The 25,931-nt window shown below is 40.0% G+C and overlaps 1 protein-coding gene across 4 annotated transcripts in view; it reads right to left on the bottom strand.

Annotated features, from left to right (window-relative positions):
- The window catches only part of ACSL3 (acyl-CoA synthetase long chain family member 3), an 87,508-nt gene extending 64,633 nt beyond the window's left edge, over window positions 1-22,875 (bottom strand). The window contains exon 1 of one of the 4 annotated variants that reach the window (XM_067538970.1): window positions 22,658-22,875. The gene's annotated coding sequence lies outside the window, so the exon portion shown is untranslated. Of the gene's footprint in view, window positions 1-2,142; window positions 2,163-20,923; window positions 20,953-21,118; window positions 21,255-22,657 lie in introns of those variants that run through there. The other 3 variants (XM_067538969.1, XM_067538971.1, XM_067538972.1) reach the window with 3 other exon arrangements.
- Window positions 22,876-25,931: the final 3,056 nt, after the last annotated feature.

Raw genomic sequence — 25,931 nt, 5'->3', positions numbered from 1 at the left:
AGAAAACCCACTATAACGTAATAAAAATAGTCATAGTTCACGGTCACTTACAAAGTCATGAGAGTCAAGAGTTCTGGAACAATATTAATCATATGAAGTCACATATGCAGATTACTGTCTTACTGGCTCCTTGACAATCAAAATTAGTTTTTTTACATCCCCCACCCACTCAAATCTTTCATTTCGCTCCATCTTTTAGAATTATCTACATCATTGCATTTCAGTCCATGGCAACTAAGGAAATATTTCCCGCTATTGCTGAGGAAGAGGTCATGAAATAATTTATGCCTGATTACTGACTGTTTCAGTAAACATCAAGTTTTGATTTATTATTCCTAAAGGTAAATATTGATCCTTGCTTTAACTTTAAGACTGGGCCAACAATTTGTAATTAATTTAGTCAGCAAATTTAGATATTTTTCCTATATGTGAATTATCTGTAAATATTGTTACAGATTAAGTCATTGTCCATATCTGTGGAAATAATTTTTTTGTATAAAAAAAATTCAGCTTATGGATGGCTTACTATTTGCTGAAAGTATTCAATAAGTTGTATCAATGGTTACCTAACTCAAAGTTCTGTTTCTGTATCCTGATTAGATGACCTAACACAAACCCACAGAAAGATTTCAAGATGGCCACACAAGTGCAGATTGATGCCAATATACATTTGCATGAATATTCATAACTCTTTCAAATTCAATGAACCTTGTGAACAAAAATTCATTTGATTTTTATAAAGATCTCAGAAAGCAAAAAAAACGGGTTGAGAGTATAGATTTTATTTGAAAGACCATTTGAATACTTTTTTATTTATTCACCTAGATCTATTTTTAAATAATTAACCAAGATATATATATAACAATATAACAAAACTTGTAATGCACAAATTTAATGTACAAAAGTTTGTCTCTACTAGTTTCCAACTGCACTTTCACTGCCCCCTTTTTTAAGTAGTGACCTACTGCAGCATTGCATTCTACTATACTTCAGCTGAAATCCCCCAGACTAGCTGTTAGCAAAAACATTTCTTAGTTGATTTCCAGCAAATATTTATTATCAAGAGGTGATGTAGTGATAGGCAAGATGACTTAAATAATGCTCTGATTTATATTAGCAATACCCATATTTATTTAAATTATTACTCTGATACATCACTCAAGCCTGTTTTACTTAACCCTAATTATTAAATTCACATATTAAGAGTAACCACATTAAGAAGTGTCAACACAATATTTTAACACTTAGAATGATAATTTCCAAGTGGACCGACACCTGAAAAATTGAGTTTGACATTTTGAGATGGGATAGGGATTGAGGGATAATTGTAGTCATTTGCCAGAGGATCACGGGAAGGTTCAGCAACTTGAGCTTTTTGTTTCGGGAAGTGAGGGGAAGCAAAATTGCATTGGGTATACTTTTCAAAGGTTTTACACTTTAGCTAATGCAATTCTTAAACCTAGCTTCAGACAGCAAGTGAAATTTACTGTTTTACTGAACTTTTAAAAATGTGTCCTGGTTTTAAATGCCTCTTTTTGGACTTGAAATATATTCTTGCATAGTTTGTCCTCTTTATGGTAAAACTCTCACATACTCTCTATTTTCCAGTCAGCACATACAAGTAGGAAACAGATACAAAACTGACTGTGAGGCTACACTTTACCAGGAAAATTGCTTTAACACAATGAGGTAAAAAGGGTCGCTAGTACGATGGACATCCTCTGGAAAGAATCTTAATTCTTCAAAATAACCAAATCTGGGCCGATGCCCTGTCTTGAAACATCAGCCAACACGTGTATTTAAAAACCAAAAACGGACCTTCTCAAAACAAGAGCTGTTTAAAAAATGTTTTCTTATTTATTTTTTAAAAAGCGACCGAAATCAACGCACCCCCCGAAAAGCGGGGGAAGTATCTAGTCACTGCCCTGAAACACTAGCCGGGCCAGGGCCCGTTTTCCGGAGTTGCGCCGCACGCACAGCCTTGGAGAAGTGAAAGGAAATTGACGGCGCGGGGCGGGGCGGGGCAGAGCAGAAGCCGGCAGCGGGCATCAAAGTGCGCTAGGGAGGATAACAGAGCCCGGCCTCTCTTCTCCCCACCGAGGCTTACATGGTCCGTGCGTCTCAGCCACTCGCTGAGCTTACCTGCGGCGCTCTCCCGGGCAGGCCACTCGCGTTCCCCCACGCACCCCCGCGAGGTCTGGCGGGCAGCTCCTACTGCCATTCACTTCATGGGGATCGGGGTTAAAAGCAGCTCTAAGCTGGGCAGCGTTTCCCTAGCAACGGAAAATCTGCTTTGTGACGCGTTCACAGGCGCCCGCTTCCCTCCTGGCCCCTCGCCCCCACCCCACCCGTGACCCAGACAAAGGCAGTTGGTCGTCCTTTCACGGGGCTGCAGGCTGCGCTGGTTCTAAGGTCTATCCAGTTCTCCTCTGCCCCATCACTGTCCCGGGGAGCCCTAGCGCCTCCCCTCTTCGCCTCAATCATTTCCCTGCAGTGTGTGAAATGCTGGCATTAGCTCCCGGCTCCTTTACTACAGGAACCGGGATTTCTCTCTTCTCCCCCCCTTTGTCATGGCTTTTGCTCTGGGCTGTGCCCCACTAACCAATTACAACTAGAGAGACAGTGATTTCCGAACCTGAGGCAGGTAAAAAATGTCCCACCAAAACACAGCAATACTCATCACCTCAGACATGAAGCACAGCTTTAAAATTAATTCTCCAACTGAGTGAGATGTCCTGCAGGTCTGCTGTTCTGTTTTAAAGGCTTTGTGTGTTAACTTTGAGACATCTTTCTTGGTGCTTCTGTCAGTATTGCAACATATCCTAAGTTATCATCAAGCTTAGGAAGTAGGAAGACTGACAAAGTCACCTTCAATCAACAGTAAATGCTTAAAGCATTCTATCTGGGGTATTAAGATTTATCAAAAACCTGTCAATAAGGATAGTTAGCTCTGAAGGGCAGGAAAACCTGATGTAGCTACCCCATGAATGTGAGTGGCAGTCAGGAATCATCATCCCTGCCAATTTGAAAACTTGGCAGACCTCACAATAGAAATATTTCTCTGCACCCTTCTCAACCCCTACTTTCTCACTGTAAGATCTGAACTAAATACTACAAGCAATGGCTAGAAGACTTCCCACCCCCTCCCCACAACCATGTGTATAAAATTATTATTAGTTTACATGGGGAAAAAGTACTACAGGAGACAAAAGTTACTATGCACTTCAAACTGGTTTTTCCTAAAGATATTAAAAGAAGTCTTACACAGATACCCGGCTAGTCTAGGACCATTAAAGAGCAATTATATTATTCATTTTGGTGCAAGGTTAAAGTCTATACCTGCATATGTATTTCAGCAATCAACTATAATTTGTTTAATATTAAAATAAAAATATTACAGAAAAAACAGCACTCCCATCTCAGTATCCCTACTTTCATGATTCAGCCCAATCAACTGCTGCTGGTGCCAGTGGAGCCATTTCTAACTCAGCCCTTCCAGCAGATCTCAGAGAGACAGACCATGAAAGAATGTGATTGGCAGAATCATTATGGGAGTACCAAAAGCTAGCACCACCAGTCAGATCTTGGTAATAGATGCAGCCAAGCTGATAATGTACTGTAGCAAGAAAAAAAAGTAAACAAAAGGGTCAGGAAGTTCTATAGCAAACAACTGTCAAGAAAACAAATATAAATAAATCTGTGCACTAAGTGTTTGTCAGAACTTTTAATACATTTCCATGTGAAAGTAAAGTGCAGATCCTTTAACCAAGGAAATAGAACAATTAATTCAGTCATTCAATCAACATTTCTAATCTTCAAGGTTTCATTCTCTGGGTTTTTTGACTGTATTGATTACATGAAAATAAAATGCTTTTATGTGACCAGAAAACCCAGCCGTGTTTACATCTCAGGCAAATAGTTATATATGGCAGTTCAGCTTCTACTCACACTCCAATGATTAAGCTGTTTTTAGGATGCTTCATGTATGCCATCTGCACTATGAAATTTCTCATTATTGTGTAATGTGTATCTTGTATAGAAAGGGCACAGGCATTTTTTATCATCAGAACTATTAGATACAATGAAAGAAACATATGCATCCATAGGAACATACAAACTCCCACACTGGATCAGAGCTGAAAGTCCATCCAGTCTAGTAACTTGTGTCCAGCACTGACCTGTATCATATGCTTCAGAGAATAATACAATAATACCTAGCTCTTATATAGCACTTTTCCTCAGTAGATCTTAAGTGCTTCACAATTTTTAATGTGTTTAACCTCATAACACCCCACAAATGGGGAACTGAGACACTAGAAAGCTAAGTAGCTTGCCCAAAGTCATAAAGGAAATTTGTTGCAGAGCAGGGATCCAAACTCACCTCTCCCAATTGCTAGGCTAGAGCCCTAACCACTGAACCGTCTTTCCTCTGGCATAAGACCCCTTCAGAAGGTAGTTGTGGGACAACATGTTCTTCATATTGCCTCTTATCCTTATTTCTAATAGCTAGCTTAAGCCCTGAAACATAAGATGTAAGATCTCTACCAAAATGTTACCAATTATAGCTTTGGTACTATCAATATACGTGGCCAATCTCTTTTTAAATCTTGCTTAGTTTTTAGCCTCAACTTCCTGTAGCAATGAGATCCACATGTTACTGGTTCAGGTGAAAAAGTATTTTCTTTTACCAGTTTTAAATTTGCCATCTTTTAATTTTATTAAATGGCCCATTGGTGTTGGTATGAGACAGGGAGAACAGAAGCCCCTGATCTACTTGCCCTATATCATTCATTATTGTATATATTTCTTTATCATGTTCCACTCTGGATGGTCACCTTGAGTTTACAACATAAAAAACAAGTGAGAAATTTCCTATGTGTAGAAACGATACCATTTGATCAATTTGTTCAGCTGAAACAGTGCTGACCTCCAAGCGTAGACAAGAACAAATCCATGGTCAGCTCGAATTTCACCAACCTGACCGCTGACAAAACTACTGAAACAGCGCTATTTCTAAGCATCAACATGGACTTAGAGGATTCTGCAAGAAGGAAGATCTTATGATTATGGTACTGGGTTGGGACTCAGAAGATCTGAATTCAAGTCCCAGCTCTTGCACATTCTGCATGTGTAACTCTGGCCAAGTCACTAAGGTGCAGGATTTTTAAACATATTTAGATGTTGTTACACTGAGTGTTGCAAGGCCTAAGTGACTAAGACAGCTAAGTTCCACTTTCAAAAGTGACATAAGGGCCTGATCCTTTAGGAAGTCCTATTGACCTCAATGGGTTTTGAATGAGGCCCTATCTGAAATAACACTAATATTTCCCTACCTCATAAGGGGTATTTTGAGGATAAGTTTATTAGTATTTGTAAGGTACTCAAATATTACAATGGTAGAGGCTATATAAGTTGAGAGAAAGCCATGTATGATAAACACAGAATAAACTTGCTGGAAAACAAGGAAGACCTCCAAACTGCGTCAAAAGGGCTTTCTTTCAGCATTTGACAGATGTTGCAATTTTAGGCCAAGGTGCAAGTTTTATTCTGAATTTCTTGGCTAATTAATAGGACAAGTTAAGCCAGCCAACAAACTTTTCTTAAGGAGCTCTCTTCAATTTTTACTTTGCATATAGTTCCTCGATCCTGGGGTGCTCTTTTGGTTTTCATTTATTAATGTTTTTATTTCCCTGTATGTTTCCTGCTTGACCACTTCCCCTATTTGTGTCCCTTCTCTTCCTGTTTGGTCAGCTTCTTTTTCTTCTGTCCGCTCCTCCCCAGTTACCTCTTACTTTACCCTATGGCTCCTGAATGAATCACTGCCTCCACCTCTAGTTACAGTAAGGCAACAGCTTTACTTCCCAAGCACTGACAGCAGATTCTCAACCTTTGTAATCAAATGCTGTTGATCTGCCACCATTTTTTCTATAACTGCCTGTGAAGAAATGAGGCAAAGAGCCTAACCCACCCATGAGAGCAAAGGCCTCAACTCCAATTGTACTCATACTATAACTACTACCAGTAGCATAGCATCAGGACTGGTAGTAGTAGTGCTTTAAGCGCTACTCTTTCTCCAAATAAATTTTTGTAGCATGATTGTAAGAAACACATGAACCCAACTACATCATTACTGCAATACTGTTTTGTTGTTGTTGGGTTTGTTTGTGCAATAGCACTCTGGACTCATCTACACTGCAAAAAATTTCTCCAGGACCCCAGAGATACAAAGATTTCAGTTAGCATACCATTGAAATAAGTGGAAGCAATTCACACTTCATACAGGCAAATACTGCTCCTTCCTTTAAGGTAGGTAGCACAAGACCCCTTGTAATGTGTCAGTGAAGTTCAACTGTACAGGAAACAGAAGGATTTGGGGAGCTCATGCATGGGAGTCACATCCTCTGTACACTGCACAGGCCACCTCAATGGAGTAAGCCTTCATGTTGCTGTGTAGCAGGAAATGTGGGTATATAAATCTACTATCTATATGGGGAAAAACAGACCTGAATAGCTATTGCAGAATAGCTCTCCTTTTGGCCACTCTTATGCCACACTAAGCCCTGGTCTAGACTTACTGCTTCCCTTCTGTGTGGCGTCTTCACTGCACTGCACCAACGGGAACCGCATTCCAGTCGATGCAGCGCTACAACACTTAAGGGGGTGATTTTACTTCATCGCCTTCTGGATCGACTGAGCGGATCTTCACTGACCGCTCAGTTGATCCAGATAGGGTATGTCTACACTGACTGCGACAAAGTCGCTGCCATCATATCGATCTAAGAGTGTCTGTGTTTAGCTTAATCCATTTTGGAAGCCAGGTGGATAAAATATGATTTTTTTTAAAATGATTTTTTAAATTTAAATTAAACACAGGTTTAACATTTTAACAAAATAAATCTATTTAAAAATAAATTTAAAATTGACAACCTATGTTACGGCCTAAACTTTTTATTAACTCAATTATTATATTAAACAGTACATGTTTGCTACCAAGTTTTAAACAAACCACTGAACAGGTAGGCGGATGTCACCGGCTAAGCACCTCGAACCAGAATTTGTTGAAGTGCTAAACCAATTTTTGACAGTAATAATCTGTTCTCCAGGTGCAGAAAGAATGTACTTTATTTTAGTTTATTCAACTAGCTCAGTTCCATGACTAGTTCATTCAAAGTTAAGAAACCAATTGGGAGCTGAAAAAGCAGGAAAGCTTGTTTTCCTCTTTCAATAGTGCGAAACAATTTAATGTATAGTTCTAAAATCTTGATTACTTCTGGTCACCATATCCTTCATCTCAATTCACTAACTACAAATCATACTTCTTTTAATATATCAGTTAGTTTTAAATACAAAACATATTTTGATAAACCTTTTAGAATTTTTATTCTTATGCATCCAGCATGCTCAGTTAATTATTTTTTAAAAGGTCCGTTTTGTGCATTTTTAATTGAATTTGAATTTCTATGTTTTCATGAAAACAACAAGCAAAAATTAATCATTAATAAACAAGAAATGCAACATTCACTATTTTCTAACATCATAAAAATATAAAAGTTAAGAATCTAAATACATCCACGTTAAGTTATATAACTGCTTAAATAAATGCAATGAGATATAGTGCATCTTTCTGTTTACCAAAAAGAAACACCAAATTTACTGTAAAGGCTACATTTAGTTGTAAATCAACATGTTTTAATGGTTACCAACCAAAGAGCATCAATCTTTCTTTAGGAAAATAGCTAAAAAGTAAAAATGCAAAACAACTTAAATTTGATGATTTAAAGTAAAGTTTCCTGATTGGTGATTTAAATCATTTTTATTTATATCAATCCACCCCTTTGGGAAGTGGATTAAACTAAACCACACAACGGCACTCTTAGCGCAGCATCAGATCTGGTCTGCACTACAGTTAGGTTGACATAAAGCAGCTACATAAAGTGTCTACACTTAAATTTTGCTCCTGCTGACGTAACTGCCCCACTACGCTGACTTAAATCCAGCTCCACAAGCAGCATAGAGTCAAGGCCAACATAGTGAGGCCACTGCAGTGTAGACACTGCGTTGCTTATGGCGACTGTTACTGGCTTTCAGGAGCCATCCCACAATGCCCCACACTGATAGTACAACTGATACAGGTGCCCCTGGTGAGCACTGCAAACACTAGCAGCAAAATGCAGACACGCACAAGCAAAGTAATTATTGTGGCAGTAATTTAATTTTATAATGTAGACATGGATTTAGAGTTGGTGTGGAACAGCTACCGTACATTAAATTCACATCCTAGTTTATTTTGCAAAAGCTTCCCCATGTAGACACACCCTCTCTCTCTCTCTCACACACACACACTCACACACGGCTGAAGTAACAGCCACAAAGTGTCCCCATCCCATTACAGTAACTCCCCAGTGCAAAGTCCAGCTACTTGGACTGTGCACTTAAACAATGCTCACTCACTCACTCTTCAAGTAGAAGCGTAGATCAGACCAAACTCTGTTCAGCAACATTTCAGAAATGAGAGTAATAGATGCCTGTTTAACTGAGAGCCCCCTGATTGCAACAGGTAATTATCCTAAGGTAGGCAAAGATTCCATCAGCCAACTAAGGCTACATTTACACTACAACCTGGGATGTAATATGCAGCTCATGTGGACATATCTGCACTAGCTTTTTTCTTGTTAACTTACTAAAAACAACAACAAAGGACATGACAGCGCTGGTGGCAGCACAAGCCCGCCTGGCCCCCTGGATACATACTTACATTGCTAGATCACACTGAAGCCCACACCATGTCCTCAGAGCCTTTCTTAGCGAGTGAGCTAGATTAAAGCTACCATGGGTAAGTTTACATGATCTGAAAATAGTTGCAACGTAGACCACACTGCCATGCTACATTTGGAAAGTTTTTCTCCAAACTAAATAGGCTGCAAACCTTTGTTCTTTAAATTAAAGGATAAATTTTGCAGAAATTGGTAAACAAGCTCCCTAATACTCAAAGTGCTTTACTAAAGAGGTCAGCACCATTACCCCCATTTTAGACAGGGGATGTGACTTGCCCAAGGTCACCCAAGCAGGCCAGTGACAGAGCCAGGAACAGAGCCCAGGTCCCACTCCCATGCTTTATCAACTATGACATACTGCCTTCTAGACAGGGAAAATTTCTTATTCATTGTTATTAGGCAAATGGATTTATCAAGCCTAACCAATTCCTGCCCTGCCCCCACATTTCCCATTTAAAAAGTAGTAATTAAAACACTTTGAACAAAAGAGAAAATAGCATTTACAGGTACTTCTGAAAAGTACAAATAAGTAAAATTCAACAGGGGAACATGCTCATGACAGTCACACATGGGGACCTGGGGAAGATAGTGTTCCATTACATGGGATAAAGTTGCATATTAAATTTAGCATCTCAATACTGATATACAAATTTAAATCCTGAAAAACGGATTCATGGTCAACATGAGACACCATTCTGAAACAGAGGGAACCTCACTATCTGAGAAATTGTTGGTTACACGGTATATTTTTTCTTCTTCTCTTTTTTTTTTTTTCTGGTAAGTCTCAGAATTCTAACTCCCAATATCCTTGACATACAGAATGTCAAGACAGATTGTTGTACTGAAATAGTAACGCAAATAATACAATGCACAAAGTCTATTTACTACTGCATAAATAAAGTCAAGTGGCAGGAGAGTACTTTAGAATACAATACCAGAACATACAGGTCTAGTTGCAAGAAGACAGACAAACTCTGGCTCCTCTATGTGTAAACTATTAGGAGATTACAAATCATTGTGATGAATTCAACATATGGAAGCCAATTAAAACTAGAGAACCAAAAAACCAAAACACACCAATAAAATGTTATAGGAAAGAATTCTAGAAAAAAAATCCTCCTCCCAAGGGTTTGAGCTACATTGCAGATGGAAAGATAGTTTTCAGAGACGATGTATTGGTTCTTAGGCTATGAAAGGTTATGGAGATTTTATTTTTTTTTAAAATCGTCATCATCAGTCTCCTCTCCAAGTACTTCCACTGGGTGGCAGACTCTGCTTTCCTATGAATGCATGGGGGGGGGGGGGGGGGGGGGGGGGGGCCAGGGGGGAGACTACAATGGTTTAAAGAACTTTTCTCTCTCATGCAACTCATTGGTTGATCAATTCTCCAAAGTTTCTCTCCCATTTTTTCTAGGAGCCCCAGGATAAAGAAAACAGTCCTTCAGGAAGATCTGAAAGGGTATGGTCAATATAGTCAAATGGGAACAAAAAACATGTGGGTGAAGCAAATGGGTCAATACAGAAATTGATTTAAAACGTATTAGCAAAATATCTACTTAAAAGCAAAGACTAGAAGACAAACAAATTCAGCAACATATTAGTCCTGAAGGATCTGAAACGATGGGCATTCAGTACTATTAAAATCTTAGGTGCAGCTTTGAGGGTTTGTTCTTTTTTCAGTGCACATACTTAAATGCTACAAACACAAATAGAAGTTATATATGCATTTGAAGAGTTTCCACTTATTTTTAGACAAATGACTCATTTTTAAGAATAAAAACTATTTAATTACTGTATTCTTTAAATTATGTATTTTAAAAAATAGCCTGCTGACTTGCTTCAAAATCCTGCACTTCCAAGGGTGCCAATGAGTCTGGGAGATATATAGATCTTGCCAGCCACTTTGTAACATTTTTCAACACTGCTAATAAGTAGGACTTTCACGTATTTTCATTGTGCATATTTTAAAAAATTAATCAGAATGAGAATGAGCAGCAGCAACTGCACTGGTGTCTAAAGAAACGAAACTGTATGGATAAAATGCTTTAATGTGCTTCAGATAAGACATCAAAGCTATTTTCCATAAGGTTTGCAGAGAAGGGCATCACCAGGACGCATGTGCGAAAAACAATGACAAGATGAATGACCAACCAAGGAGGAATTTCATAACCAGCTTTAAAAAGACATCCATAGCACTATCACCCCTGTTTTGTTGAAAATCTCATCTGAAGGAATTGAACGTACGAATTGGGAGTTCTATCCTGAGAAACATGGAGGGTTGTCTCAAGGCACTCCTCAACCCAGCTAGTGGTCCAACTGGGTGGAATGAAAGAATTATTCCTTCCCATTGAGTCAGGTAGCCAAGAGGACACTTTTTACCTCTCCAAAAGAACTAGAGAAGTACTATTCAGGTAGTTTTTCCTCCTAGAAGGTAAACAGAAATAATTTGTGGGAGTCATAACCCTAGCAAGACTGGTCTTCTCCAGACACATGAAAATGCAACGTTCTTGTGCACTTATGGTAATCTGTAGTATCTGGTGCTACAATTTACAATCCACTCACAGTCTGTTTTCTCCAATTTACATCAGTCTCTGTATGACATTGCAGTCATTTGTGGAGACTAACCTCTGCAGTACCCAATACCAATACCAGTCCTCCACAGGTAGAAAGATGGCCATCCTTTTCACTGTTGCAATTGCTGATGTGTAACCAACCAATGTACAATTAACTTTTGAGTAACTTACTTTTAAAGAAATATTTTTCAAATTTGTCTACACTAGCTCTCATTTAGCACTAAGAATATATAAATCAACTCTATTACAATCAACCAAAAATTACCTTTTTCCCCCCAAAAAGTAGAAAACTTGGTAATTTTTCAGAATCTTATATCTCTAAAGTTACTTCGCTGATTTGCTTCAAACTTAAAAAATGCATTTGTGGCATTATGCAAAGCATTAGAATTTCCATGCCAAAATATGTTTTTTATAATAACATTAGTAAGCTGTGGGCATAGCAAGGTGTTACAAATAGGGCTTAGGCCAGAATGTTTCTAACAGCCTTAACTGTAGAATCATAATTATTACTTACAACCCCCTGCACAGCCAATCTCCAACACCTGGAGCGTATGCACACCAGAAGTAGAACGCAAGTAAACACATCTCGAGCTCCAGATACTAAACCACTAATTAGGAACTTCGCAGGAGCTCCAGGGGCAAGTCTGAGGACTTCTCTGGCATAATTGTAAATCTACAACCATGTTCTCAGCCACATTCTCAGCACTGGCAGTGTTAAAGTTTACATCAGACTGGCTCAAAAGGCCCCACTTCCCAAGTTGGGCTCTCTGGAAGGTCCCCTCAAGACTGACACAGTTTCAAAAGCCCCCAATATGCTAAGCCCTAATGACTGTGCTCTTTCTGAAGCTCTTTCTGTGCTCTGAAACAGTGCAAAAAGGAGCAGCAGCCCAGATTCCAGTCTGGTAGGCTCCTTCACAGAAAGGCAGTTTACATGATAATGCTAAAATCGTCCTCGTCTGCTCTGGAATTCTACAGATGAGCAAAGGAAAAAAAACCAAACAAACCAGGAACAAACCTTTAAAAATAGTTTTAGACCTTCTTATACTTCATGAAAAAAGCAAAAAAGAACACAATTCAGACACCCTTCCCCCTTTGCAGATCACCTTTAGGACTAACGGCTACACATGCAGGTCTGAAAAGGGCCAATCGAAGATAATGCTTTCTGTCCATACCCACTGGTGATGGGAGAAAGGAAAGAATGAGAAATCTCAAACTATTTTTAAAAGATGACATAAATGGAATGCAATGATAAATGGAATGCAAGATAATAGGAAGGTGAGGGTTCTAGCAGAATGAAGGAGCCCAGTTTTTCTATAAAAGTAAAAAATACTCATCCTCGAACACAATGTCCATTAATGTAACATTAAGAGCAAAACATTAAAGTCAGGAAATATAAAACATAGGGTTCTTAAAGCAGCATTACTTTAGCTGTATTAACACTTCCTGTTTATTTTATGAGACATAGCTGACATTTAAAAAACCATAATGAGATCCAATGTTTGGAAACTGAAGTAGACAAATTGAGATTAGGAATAAAGCACATTTTTAACAGTGAGAGTAATTACCTACTGGAATTTATTTTGAGATGTTGTGAATTCTCGATCCCTTGAAGCCTTTAAATCAAGACTGGAAATCTTTTCAAAAGACATGCTATAGCTCAAACAGAAGTTACGGGCCACATGCAAACATTACTGGGCAACATTCTTTGGCCTGCATTAAGCAGCAGGTTACATTACATAATCATAATGGCCCCGTCTGGACTAAAGCTAGAATTTTAACTATAAAATCAGATATAATATATTTTGTATATGCAACATGTAATACTGTTTAATTTTAGAAGGCTTTCATAAGAAAGAAAATCCCAAACTAACTTCATTCAGGACAGAGGTAAGGTTATAAATAAAATTTTTACTTCAAGTCTGTCCAAAGCCCTTCTAGAGTGCTCAGTTATGTTAGCTACACAAATAGTTATGGATGCAAAACAAAAACCAGAACAAAACAAAAAGTCTCTCCTGCTCCTCGCTAGGATACTGTTCCACCCTGTTACACTCTGACCTGGCCATGGTGATCCAGGCATTCATGATGAAAGCTGGTTAGAAATTTTTTGACAAACCATTTTGTCAAAAATGCAGATTCACCAAAACTTTTCACAGGAACCTATCAGTTTTGAAAAAACTTCAATCAATAAGGTTTCTCATATCCAGGATAGAATTTCTGGTCAAAACAAGGGGGCTCTCCCCACCCCCGCCTCCAGAATACCCGACGGTGGTTACAGCATTTATACTGAATGTGGGAAACCCAGATTCAAGTCCATCTGAATTAGTCAGGGCAGGAACTTGAACCTAGAACTCCCACTCACATGAGTGCCCTTAATCACTAAGCTATCAGCTATTCCATGGAAGGCAGGTGGGTGAGAGTCTGTGGTTTTTCATCCCAATGCAGAACAGGATAATTTTGAAATGTCACAAATTTTTGCATGATGGAAAATCCATTTCCCACCCAGTTCTGTCTGTTACCTCAACTTAACTACTGCATCCCTATGTATGTTGTGTTTAAGTCACTGCACTTAAAAGGCTCTAGCTGATACAAAAGGCAGCAGCCTCTTGTCAAGGCATCTGAAAGCCTATCACACTAATGCTCCACTCCCTACCATTCAGTGGTTCCTTGTTGAACACCACATATTCAGTGTTCCAGCTCTGGTCTTCCTCCATGATAAGGACCCAAGCTTTAACAAACAACCTCAACTTCCATGAACATGACTGCCATCAGCAGCTACACTTACTAGAACAATGAAACATTAACCCACAAGAGTGAAACTAGTGAGGGCTGAAGACAAAACTTCCAAGGTAGCTGGCTCATAAACATACAAATCACTTCCAGAACATAGACTGACCGCAAGATATCACTGCCTTCCAAATAATCCCGCCCCCCCCCACACACACACACACAATTTTCCAAGTGTTTTCTCCCTCAGAATACTCTATTAGTTTTATCACAGGAGGAGGAAATCCCCAACAAGAGAGGCAATATATTTTTACTACCTGTATGGCCCTGAGGATGTCACATGGGCCACAGCTGTGTGCTGATTGGGCCAACCGGGGGCCCTGGATTGAGAACCACTGATCTAATGGATAGGGTACTGAGTCAAGAGAAATGGGTTCTCTACCCAGCTCTGGTGCTAACCCGTTATATGATCTTGAGCAAGTCACTTGGCTGCTCCCCATCAATTTCCCCTTGTGAAGATATGTACTATTCCTTTAAGGGACAGGGTGGAGCCTCACAGCCTGGGGTGCAAATCAAGGAGGCCCTGCCCCACCCTACAGCTGAGTTATATATAACAGGAAAAGGGAAGGAGATGCTATGCAAGGTGCAGTAGTGTCTCTCAGGCTCTAAGAGACCAGTCTAATAAGATTCAGGGTATGTCTACACTGGGATACATGACCCACAACACAGCTAAACCGGCCCAGGTCAGCTGACTCAGGCTCATAGGGCTCAGGCTGCAGGGCTAAAAACTGCTGTGTAGACATTTGGGCTCAGGCTGGAGCCTGAGTTCTGGAACCCTCAACTGTCACAAGACCAACTGTCAGTTTTTATCTCTGTGTACACATACCCTCAGAGATATGGTGTTATGGACGCTAAATTTTTGAACTGAACCAGGGTCCCAAGGTGGGGAACATTATGAACTATTTACCGTAATTGCTCATGTCATGAAGCCTTATTCAAAGAGGGATACGATATTCTGTTAATGTGTGTTGACTATCCTTGCCCAGGCTGTTAAACATATTGCTACCAACCCGAGAAATTAAAGTGGTAGACACTTGCAGCACCATACCAGGTTGCTAAGGGAAGGGACTGCCCACACCTTTACCCCCTCCATTCTTTTTGTCTACTGTCTCTATTTAGATGGTAAGTTCTTAGGGCAGGGATTGTCTTCCCCCCCTACCCCCCCCCCCCCAAAAAAAAAAAAAAGTTTAGTGCCTTGCCCAACAGTTGTGGCCTCTAGGCATTACTGTAATACAACTAAACAAAAACAGTCCAATTTAAGTGAAACAAGCAGCAATTAACTACAAACATTTTCTAGAGCATGTTTGAAGTTGTATAAATTGTAAATTCAGAATTCATCAATTCATTGTGATGGCTGTCTTTGCTTCTTCATGCAAAGAAGTCGGTTTGTCCCACAACAGGAAATTTTACTTAACTAGTACAGCCTGGTAATTAACTATAGTCCTCTGGAGGGCAGCTGAGGAGCATGTCTTCCTGGTCTACATATCTTTAAAGTTCTGCGTGGATACAAAATTTGGATCTGCATCCATCCACAATCCGCAAACATGGTCTGTGGATATAAATTGGATATCCACAGATTTGCAGGGCTCTATATATCTTGGCACTTTGTCTCTTCCTTCTGTGGGACTAAGCAAGGGAAATCAGCTTATCTTGACCTACTCTGGGCTGCTGATTGAGTACAAAAAAAAAAAAGTACCCACCCGGGCCAACATCTAAACTACACTAATTGCCCTATGAACTGGAAAGTAAAAGTGCAGTTTACTACCCACCTACCCCCTCCCAAAAAAAGGGACATACAGGAGTAGCAACAGACAATGGTGAGTATTTGCTTACACCACCACCAGCAATAAGAAGGAATTATGTGGCAATTGGTGCTGTGGCTCCTTATAAACCCTCCGATACAGGATGTGATGAGAAATGGAGGGTGGGCATGCAGCTCCAGTAGAAACCACCACATAGAAAGTTTCAAACTGATGTATCCAAGAACATGAGGAGGAGCTACAGTGAGAAGCTATGCAGATAATGCTCAACATTGCCATTACAAGAATAGAACAAATGAAAACAAGTTACTCAAAAACACTGAGGGAAAAGTCGAAAGGACCGATGACTTAAAAAATGCTAGTGAAACATATATTAGAAAAATATTTTGGTCTTCTGTTTGACTTCTTAATACTGATAAGTTTCACTATAGTTTTAAACAAACCTGTATACTTTTCCACAATGTTTTACTTTGCCACAAAGTAGTCATCTTTGGAGAGAATGATGAAAATAAATAGTACTTATTAGAAAAATCCTAAAGCTGGAATCAAAAAAATTAAAGGTGACTAGCAATATGTGCTGAACATCCATAGGCTAAGAAGTAGTTAATACTTTTACTTAAACTTTTTCAATCATTCAGGTCCCTTTATGTCTATTCTTGATGCAGCTAACAGGCAGCTCCATGCTCCAGTAGTACCTGGTAGATGCAACATCAAAGCATGATACATGCTGCTGTGTCGCACTGGAACAGCAGACTGCCTTTGCAGAAATGGACATTGAAGGACCTGAAAGAAGAAAAACTAAAATGTGTGCGTAGATTATAATCTTTACCTTTTCTACCTACAAAGCAATAACCACTTTATCTAATCCATTTTGTGTGTACAGAAACAAAACCAAAACAATTTCACCAAGATGCTCTACAAATAATTATTTATGCCCAAAAGGGCTCTATTTAACTAGAGAACCAGATTTAAAATGGTCTAGGCAAACTCAGTGACTCAGGGAATAAATGGTATTCATCTGCCTTCAAAAATCCCTTGCAAACTAATCTGTGTAGTTCTAAAGGGTGCTTTCAGTGTTACATTTCTTCAGTGTATTAAGATCTTTTTGTCTTCCCAAATCCTGTTGAATATAGTGGACGGAATAGATCAGATCATCTCTATGGAAGACATCTGCTTCTTTTTATTCCAATGCCATCCATTGATTTTAATTTAACCGAACAAAAACCCAGGAGATGTTACCAATGTCACAAAATGTCTTCCATTAATTCTTCAGTGGCTGTACAGTATGCCAACGTGATCAGACTAACTAACTTGCTCTAACTGAGCATAAAGTTCACCACTGTGCAGGTGGTTATGAGGGTAAAGAGTTGTGCGTTGTGATGATTATGTTCCTCTTATAATATAATCCAGAAATATATTAGTGTGCCAATCAGTTTCAGAATTTGCTTTTCATCAATGTTCTAGTAAAAAGATCTTGGCCCATAAAGGATAATTTTTTTGAAGATACTGAAAAACACAATGTTTACTGATACCAAAAGGACCTATCAGGTCATCTGTCTGTCTCTCTTTAAAAATCAACAGATGTGTGCTAATTTACATAATTTAAGTAAAGAAAAAGTAAAACTAATATTCACATCACCTCTTCTAAAATTTGTGAACTATTTTTTTTAAACAAGGGTTTTTGTTCTTTAGTTCATCATCTACCATACCATTTTTAGGGGACCATGCACCAAAGCCAGAACACACATTATAGAAACTAACACTCTCTAATGGGAATGTAATACTGCCGATTAAGAAAACTAAAAAAGGGAAAAACTTATATTAAACTAAAACAGATCTATAGTTTCCTCAGTTAGCATGCCCATCAAGCTAAAGAATGTCAGAGCATGCACAAACGCAAACTTTGTCACAATCATCAACGGATTTCTGTAGTGTTGTCTGTAAATGCAGAGACTGATTTTAAGGCCCCAATCCTGTACTAAGAACTGTGTGAGTGGACCACTATGCCCATACAAAGTTCCTTTTGACTCTCACCAAGGATTCTCAGTGAATGATCCAAGAATGAAAAGAGTTCAGACCAATAAATCAAATAGTTAAATGCAAACCAAAAGCTCCCTGTTTTCTGAGTCTGAAAGTGCACCACCACCTTTATGGAAATATCTGAAATTGTATTTTAGCTATTATATTCCCCCATATTCTATAGATTTTTCCACTGCAACAAAAATGTTTCATATCACTTTAAGAGCTAGCTGACACAAATTACTTGGGGCTAGTCTACACTTAAAACTTACAGCAGCACAAGCTGTAAGAGCACTTGTGTAGCCACCTTGTGTCGACACAAGAGAGCTCTCCCGCCAACACAAAACCACCTAAACAAACAGAGGTAGCTATGTTGGTGGGAGAGTGTACTATGTAATTTTATAATGCTGATTAAAAATCATTTTAGTATATTTTATGGGTGTCACATTAGTTGTACTTGTATAGAGAAAGGCACAAGAAGACTGGAGAACATGTATGCACACATTTCCTTTCCCTTATCTAAGTGAAAAATAACTACCAAAACTGAGTATTTTACATGTCTAATTTACTTACACATTTTATTTGTCTTCTGTATTTTTTCCATTTGTACGATGAAAATAGACTATCTGGTTTCACTTTTTAAGACACTGCCAAGTGAGTACCATTTCCTGTTGCTCATGCATTAATACAATGCTGCAATGTTTATATTAGCCACTGGTTGGGAATATTTATTTGTTAAAAAAATTGCACTGGAATGTGAGATCAGAGCTGGGTGTTTGGGGTTTGTTTTGTTTCTAGCATTGTTTTAAATACACAGTCTAAATACTGGATCAAATTTGGCCTGTCTCTTTCAAGGCCTTGACTCTTTCTTCTCCATTCACTTGCCCTCCCCCTCTCTTACCCCATAAAAACAAAAAAAACAAAAAAACAAGACTACCCTCAGACACAGCATATTCAGGACAGAACAAAGCCTTCTCCTTCATACCAGTCTTTTTATATGTCATTAACTCCAAACACTTTCCTTGAAATAATCTACATTATAGTCACCACTCCACTGTGTGGTGAGAAACAGCACCAGTACTATTACCCCTGAAATCCTCTTAGTGTAGGCAAAATAAAATCTACGCACTTCAAATACAAGTTTCCAAGGAACAGCTAATGCAACCCAATAGACATGACTGAGTGTCCACTTCCCCTCTCACTACCCCTACCCTTCAAAGCTGCAGTGTGCAACAGGGACTTAAATATATATATTCTAAGGGATCGTCTACACTTACTGTGCAGCTGCGCCACTGTAGCACTAAGGGCATGGCTACACTACAAACCTATGTCGACTTATGTTAGGTCGACTTACAGCCACTGCAGTAAGCTGATGTCCACACTACCTTCCTTCTCTCTGATGTGCGTCCTCACCAGGAGCCAGGGCTCTCAGCACCGCGCATTTCCCAACAGAGAGCCCAGCTGCCCCCCCAAGCTCTTGCCTTCCCCCACTCCCAGCAGGGAGCAAGGTCCAGCCACCCAGGCTCCTCACCCTGGTTCCCAGCCAGGAGGTGGTCCAGCCACCACCTCTCCAGGAGAGAGCAGAGCATCTGAGCTCTAGCTGCCAGCTTTCTTGTCAATTTCACAGCTCCTGCATGAGATTGACAAGACAAGGAATAGTTGCTGTAAGAGGCATTGCCCTAAATACAGGGACATAAACCTTATGCCTCTCATGGAGGTGGAGTTATCGTGTTGGTATAGCAGGGCACTTTGTGGAGACTGACATAATTAGGTTGACGTAAGTTGCCTTAGGTTGACCTAATAGTGTACTGTAGACCAGCCCTTAGTGAAAACACTACCTACACTGAAAGGAAAGCTTGTAGGTACCTCACCAACAAATGGTAGCTATGTCAACAGGAGAAGCCCTCCCATTGACATAGTGCTGTCTACACAGGGAGTTAGGCTGGTATAACAGCATTGCTCAGGAGGTGTGAATTTTCCACACTCCTGAGCACCGTAATTATACCTACCTAAGCTGGTAGTCTCACTCTTGCCACACTATATCGACTCCACTGGTGTTGGCAACATTAGCTTACTCTGAAGCTAAGGGTACTTCTATGCTGCAGTGCTACACCTGTGACAAGGTAGCACAGATACTTCCTACAATGACAGAAGGTGTATTTCTGTCAATGTAGATAATTCACCTCTCTGTGAGGCAGTACCTAGGTCAACAGAAAAATTCCTGTCAACCTAGCTGCATCTACAGGAAGGGTTAGGTCAATTTAACTATCTTGCACAGGGCACAAAGTTTTTCACATCCTTGAGTGCTGCAGCTATGTGGATCTAATTTTTAGGCATAAATTAGACTTAAGTTATTGTTCCTTTAAGGAGTCACACATGTCATTAGGTCAACTGCACATGGGAAATTGTATCTGAAGCTTCATTTCCTGGGAATGTTATTTTGCACTGGAGGATCAGGGAAGGAAACCGAAGGGATAACTTGGAGCTCTTACAGCAAGCAGCCCGTAAAACAAAAAGAGGCCATTCATGATCCCAGATGCCTAACCCAATCCCAAACTCCTATTTACTTGCCCTCCACTGAAGCTGTAGCCCAATTTTACCAGTTCCACAACCAGTCTCAACACCCCCCAGCCATTCCCTTTTCCTACGATCAACCCCACACCCTACCCACCCCATAGACCATATACTCTTTTCCTCCCTGCCCATCCTCACTTCTGCTCCCCCTCCCCCCGTTTCCAGGCATCACATCTAAGCCTGACTACTGCCCTGCCCCCTGCTGACCCCCTCTCCCTCTGGCCCTCGCAAACCCACCCCCACTCCCTTGAGCCCTCCACCTGCCAACTTCACGCCTTGCCAGCCCCCTCCTATCCCCACACCCGCCAACCACGCCCCCCACCCCTCAACCTCACTCCCCGGCCCTGGAATACGCACACCCAACATCCTCGCTCGCTCGCTCACCCCCTCCCACACCAATCACGAGCCTCATCCCTATGTCCCCTCCGAGCTAATGCACCCGAGCAAAACAGGCAGCAGCTCCCGTCCGCCGGCCGCTCTCACTGCGCCTTGCAGATCCGAGGTCCAGGCCGCGACGCACGGGCCCAGCCTAGGGCCTGGCCGCCCAGTGCCAGCCAGCCGGCTCCCCTGGCTCCCCAGCCCCGCGTACCCGGCGCCGCGGAGCCAATCCAGACCCCGGAACCTCCCCGCTTACCGAACAGCCCACGCAGATGCAGCAGGGCATCCTCATTCCATATGCATGAGCGGCGCTCTCTGATTGGCCGGAGCGGGGTGGCGCGCGAGGGGCTGGCTCTGTAACGTTCTAAACGGCTGCCACGCATTGGGGGAGGAGCGCGCGCGAGCTGCAAAGCGGTTACTATAGGGCATTCGCTGCCGGGGTCACAGCCGCTGGGAGCAGGCGGGGCGGCTGCTGATTGTAGCGCGCAGGACAGCTGGGACAAGGAGCCCGTGGGCAGCTTTTGCAGCTGCTCCGAAGTCTGGGGGACGGGGAAATAAGATGAAGGGGGCTGGGAGTACGAGTAAATGATCTTCATTGACAAAGTGCTATAAGTAACATTCGCCATTCAAATGCACTAGGGTCCATTGAGTAATTTATCATGCAAATACTGTTACAGTTATGTCATTTATTATGCAAACATATTTCAGCACATTGTGTAAACAATTATTATGCAAACAAATATTTCCTTTCAATCTCAGCCCCCTCATTTAATGCTGCAATGTAAACATTTACTATTTATTACATAATAGCATAATCCCAAATCATTTTGTAAGCCCATATACTAACTGCTGTGAAAACCTCAAAGATTTACAAGCAGTTAAAGTGTGTCATTTAGCTAATTTAAGGAAGGAAGGTTGCTTCCTAAATTAGGGAGATTCATTTTGTGTTTACAGATGCTGTGCTATTTGTAAAGTTCCAAAGGGGTAGCCATGTTAGTCTGTATACAGCAAAAACAACGAGAGTCCTGTAGCACTTTAAAGTCTAAATTAAATTTGTTAGTCTTTAAAGTGCTACAGGACTCTAGTTGTTTGTGCTATTTGAAAATAAGTATCAATGCAACAAGGTTGCAATCAGAAGGACATAAAATGAAGCTGAAAGGTTTAGTTTTTAACTTTTACAGCATGCATATATTATAATATGAATACTTTATTTCAAAATACTTGAGGGGTAAGTGTGAAGTGATAGAGTGATAATCACTTCAGTTTAATACTCCCTTTCTCCATTTTTTTTTTCAGTTGTTGCTATTAATTTTTTCCAGGGCACAGTCAACACCAAACATCTGAAATGATCTTGGTACTCCAAACCAATACCCTTACTTCTCAGGGCACAAGGACTCCTTTTATCCTAGATTAGTTTAGGAAAATGGTCCAGTTCTCAACATTAAGGACTTCTGGAGTGCCTAGTCTCTTCCAGTTTTTTGGCTCAAACATTCTTGCTCTCCTGTGAGTTACAGGCACCAGAATGACTTATAAAGTGACTTAGGCTGCCTGCTTCATGGATTCCTTCTACTGATATGATTTCTGGAGATGTCATTGTAATTACATGAATCTACCTCAGAAATGGAGGAAAATATTGCAAGATAGAAATAATATAATGGAGATTTCTCAGCTATAAGCAGCATTAAGGACCACAGGGCAACAGAGGTGATAGCAGCAATACTGGGATATTAGATTAAAAATTCAAGAGTTCCATATTCATGGGGATAAGAAAAATGAACAATAGAAAATCATGTACCTGGAATGGGAAGAACTTCCACCACTTGTTCAAAAGGAAGGAAAACATTTCAATTTCTTCAGAAGGAGGGAGTTCAAGTGATATTCCCCCAAGGGATGCACTTGTTTCAACAAACATATACCACATTAAAGACAGTAGAAAGAATGTGAGTCCTCACACAAAGGGAAGAAACCAGGGTTGTGACAAACTCCTCTGACTTGAACTTCTAATCCATTACATTTCACTTCACTAAGGCAAAAGACAAAGTTCCAGGATAAATCAACAATAGCTATTTTATGTAAACACTGACAAGACCAATGGTCTGTCTAGCCCAGTATCCTGTCTTCTGACAGTGACCAACGCCAGGTGCTTCAGAGGGAATAAACAGAACAGGCAATAAACTCCCCTGGCAGCTTGGGAATCTCTGCAAATTCATAATGCTTTTATGCAAACTGGGCAAAGTTCTGCAGCCAGAAAAGCACTAGAGCTCTGTGGATACATCTTCAAAGGGATAAAAAAAAACAGGCGATTGGCCTGGGTTAGCTGACTAAGTCTCCTGGGACTCGGGCTGTGAGGCTAAAAATCACTGTGTAAGCATTCGGGCTCAGGCCTGAATGTCTCCAAAGCCATTTTTGAGCTCCACAGCCAAAGCCTCGGGAGACTGAAACAGTTGACCCAGGCCAGCTGCAGCCATGCTGTGGGTCTTTTATCCCTGTGTAGATGCACTCTGTATTGTTTTAAGGCAATGGTACTCTTATGGCTAAAATGCACTGCCTGCTAATTTTAATAATCCCATGACTGAGCAGCCTAAAAGGTGCCTCAGGGGGCATGCCATCCTTCCTATTCCAAATTGGAAGACACCTTTTGTTCATTTCCTTCTGTTAAACAAAGTAATCAGTTCAAGAAAGGGAAAATGTTGTCTGTGATTTCACTCTCTATATGACTTTTTATCTAAGAATTTTCTACTGCTGAGCACTTTCCATGTAAAATCAATAGCGAAGTCCCTAGTGGACTTAATAGAATCTGCAACTTTTCATTATATGGAATCCGAATTCTGCTTGGAGTACCTTCTTTTCTTGGGGTGGAGGTTGAATAAAAAGCATCTTCAAAATGTAAGCGTTACTTATGTGGCATCACTTCCTCTCAAAAAGGAAGGTCTTGCAATGTTTCCTAAAGATGGTCAGATGCTGGGTTCACCTGATCTCCTCTGGAAAATATTGATTACTTTGAAAATTAGGACCAGGGCCTTACCTTTGCTTCAGAAGCTGACTGGAAGCCAGTGGAGAGACTTGAGCACAGGCCTTATGTACTCATGGAGGCTTGAGCCATGGAGAAGGAGGGCAGCCACTTTCTGTATCAGTTAGAGCTTGTGCATCATCTTCGGGTTCACCTCAGATACAAAGAGTTACAGTAATGCAGCCTGGAAATGACAAATGCATGGCCAGGTCCTCATGTGGGACGAAGGGATTAAATGTAAGTGTCAGCCTGTCTAGTCCATTGCTTGATTACACTGGGTTTGAGGAGCGATGAAGCATATGGCAGTTTTTATGTCTCTCAGTACAAAGGCAGTTGTCGGGCTTCCCTTTGCTGAAACATCAGAAACATTTCTAATTTGGACAGCATCCTGCAGACTATGCAGATCTACCCAGAGAATCAGAGACCCATAACCAGTTTCCCCTCTCTCTGTTGCACCAAATGGCAACTGAGGACAGCAGGGAATTTGGGCCTTAATATGGAAGTGTCCCTTTTATACCATCTCTATACACAGAGCCTAATGACAAGTTTGTTTGTTACTTTCCTGTCTGGAGGATTATATTAAAAAGTCTGAAATACCTATAATGGATTCAGGCAAGCTTTTTTTTTTTTATGTTCAGCTGATACTATCAGTTAATTTAGATTAAAATCTAATAAATCTTGGACTATGACTATAGTGAAAGATGCTGGTATTGACTTCTGGAATTTTTCTGCACATTCATAGGAGGTGAATCAGCTGTTAGTACTACTGCAAGGGGCAAACTCATTGCATCATTTTTGTGTACAGCTAGATGGAATAGTTACTTAGAATACTGGTGAGTCTTTTCCCTGGCATCAATGATTTCAAGTACCAGGAGTGGGGAGTTTCTCTAAATAAATGAGAACAAAACTGGGATTATATTGTAACATAGAAAAATATTACTGTATGTACTGATATCCTACATTATTGTTCCTTTCTGATTATGTCTATTTTTCTTTTTCATGATTGGAAAATACTAATATTAAGGGGAAAATACCTGGTATCTTGTTTCTATTAATTTTTAAATGTGTCTAAGAACCTGGAAATTTTCACTATATGATATAATTGCTCCATGCCAATTATTCATAAGGAAACCAAAAGGAAAAAACTGGGAATTTCTTATATTTGTAATAAGCAGAATTATTACTTTTTAAAATAATTGATCATCTGCATTTATATTTAAAAATCTCCAGTGTACAAGAGATATATGCCAGCACTTTGGGGAAACTCTGAAACTTACCTTTCTTCACAAATTTAGCAAGAAAATAATGAGATGATCAGAGCTAGGCGACAAGCCAAATATTAGCATGGTGTTGTTATAAGCCAAAGATGAACATGATATTGCAAATGAAGGGAGTGAGTGCGGCTCTTACATTATTCTTGGGTATGCAGGCAGGCAAAGGTTATCTGTGAAAATGTTCATAAATCCCCAAAATTGCACAACTTTTAGCACATATATTTATTTATTGGAAAATTTGTATCAGAACAGCATTATTCACTATTCTTATTTCCTGTTATAAAAAGTCTCAGTCATCCAATCAAGAAGCAGAAACAATGCTATGTAGCTTGGGTGACCAACCATAGAACATGAATAGCTAATAGCTCATGAAGTATTTTTAGACTGCAAATTATCCTGAGTACTTGCAAACAACAAATACATTTAAAGAAAATCTGGATCAGGTTGCAAACAACTCACTCTCCAGAAAAGGGGACTAAATAATAAATGTTATTTGTAACAAATAGTTTGGTCAGCTCTATATTAGTATACTGTAGAAACAAAAGCAAAGCCAGAAGCCACATTATGAAACAAGAGAATGGGAGAATATGTGTAGGAAGTTCTCAACTAATTCATTATGAGCAGAGTCTGCTACATCTTGGTACAAAGAGAGATCTACAGTTAGAACTAAATAGAAATCCAAACATCACAGATACGCATATGAGAGTCCTTAAGTAAAAATCCAAAGAGGGACATAACTGGACAAAATTAAGTACTTTAAGAAAGTAAACATAATAACTAAAATT

Source organism: Emydura macquarii, unplaced genomic scaffold (genome assembly GCF_026122565.2).
Source record: "Emydura macquarii macquarii isolate MOO-44397 ecotype Brisbane River unplaced genomic scaffold, CSIRO-AGI_Emac_v2 contig_499, whole genome shotgun sequence".
Lineage (NCBI taxonomy): Eukaryota > Metazoa > Chordata > Testudines > Chelidae > Emydura > Emydura macquarii.
Note: the sequence above shows the minus strand (reverse complement) of the source record. Positions and strands in the feature narration are given on the sequence as shown.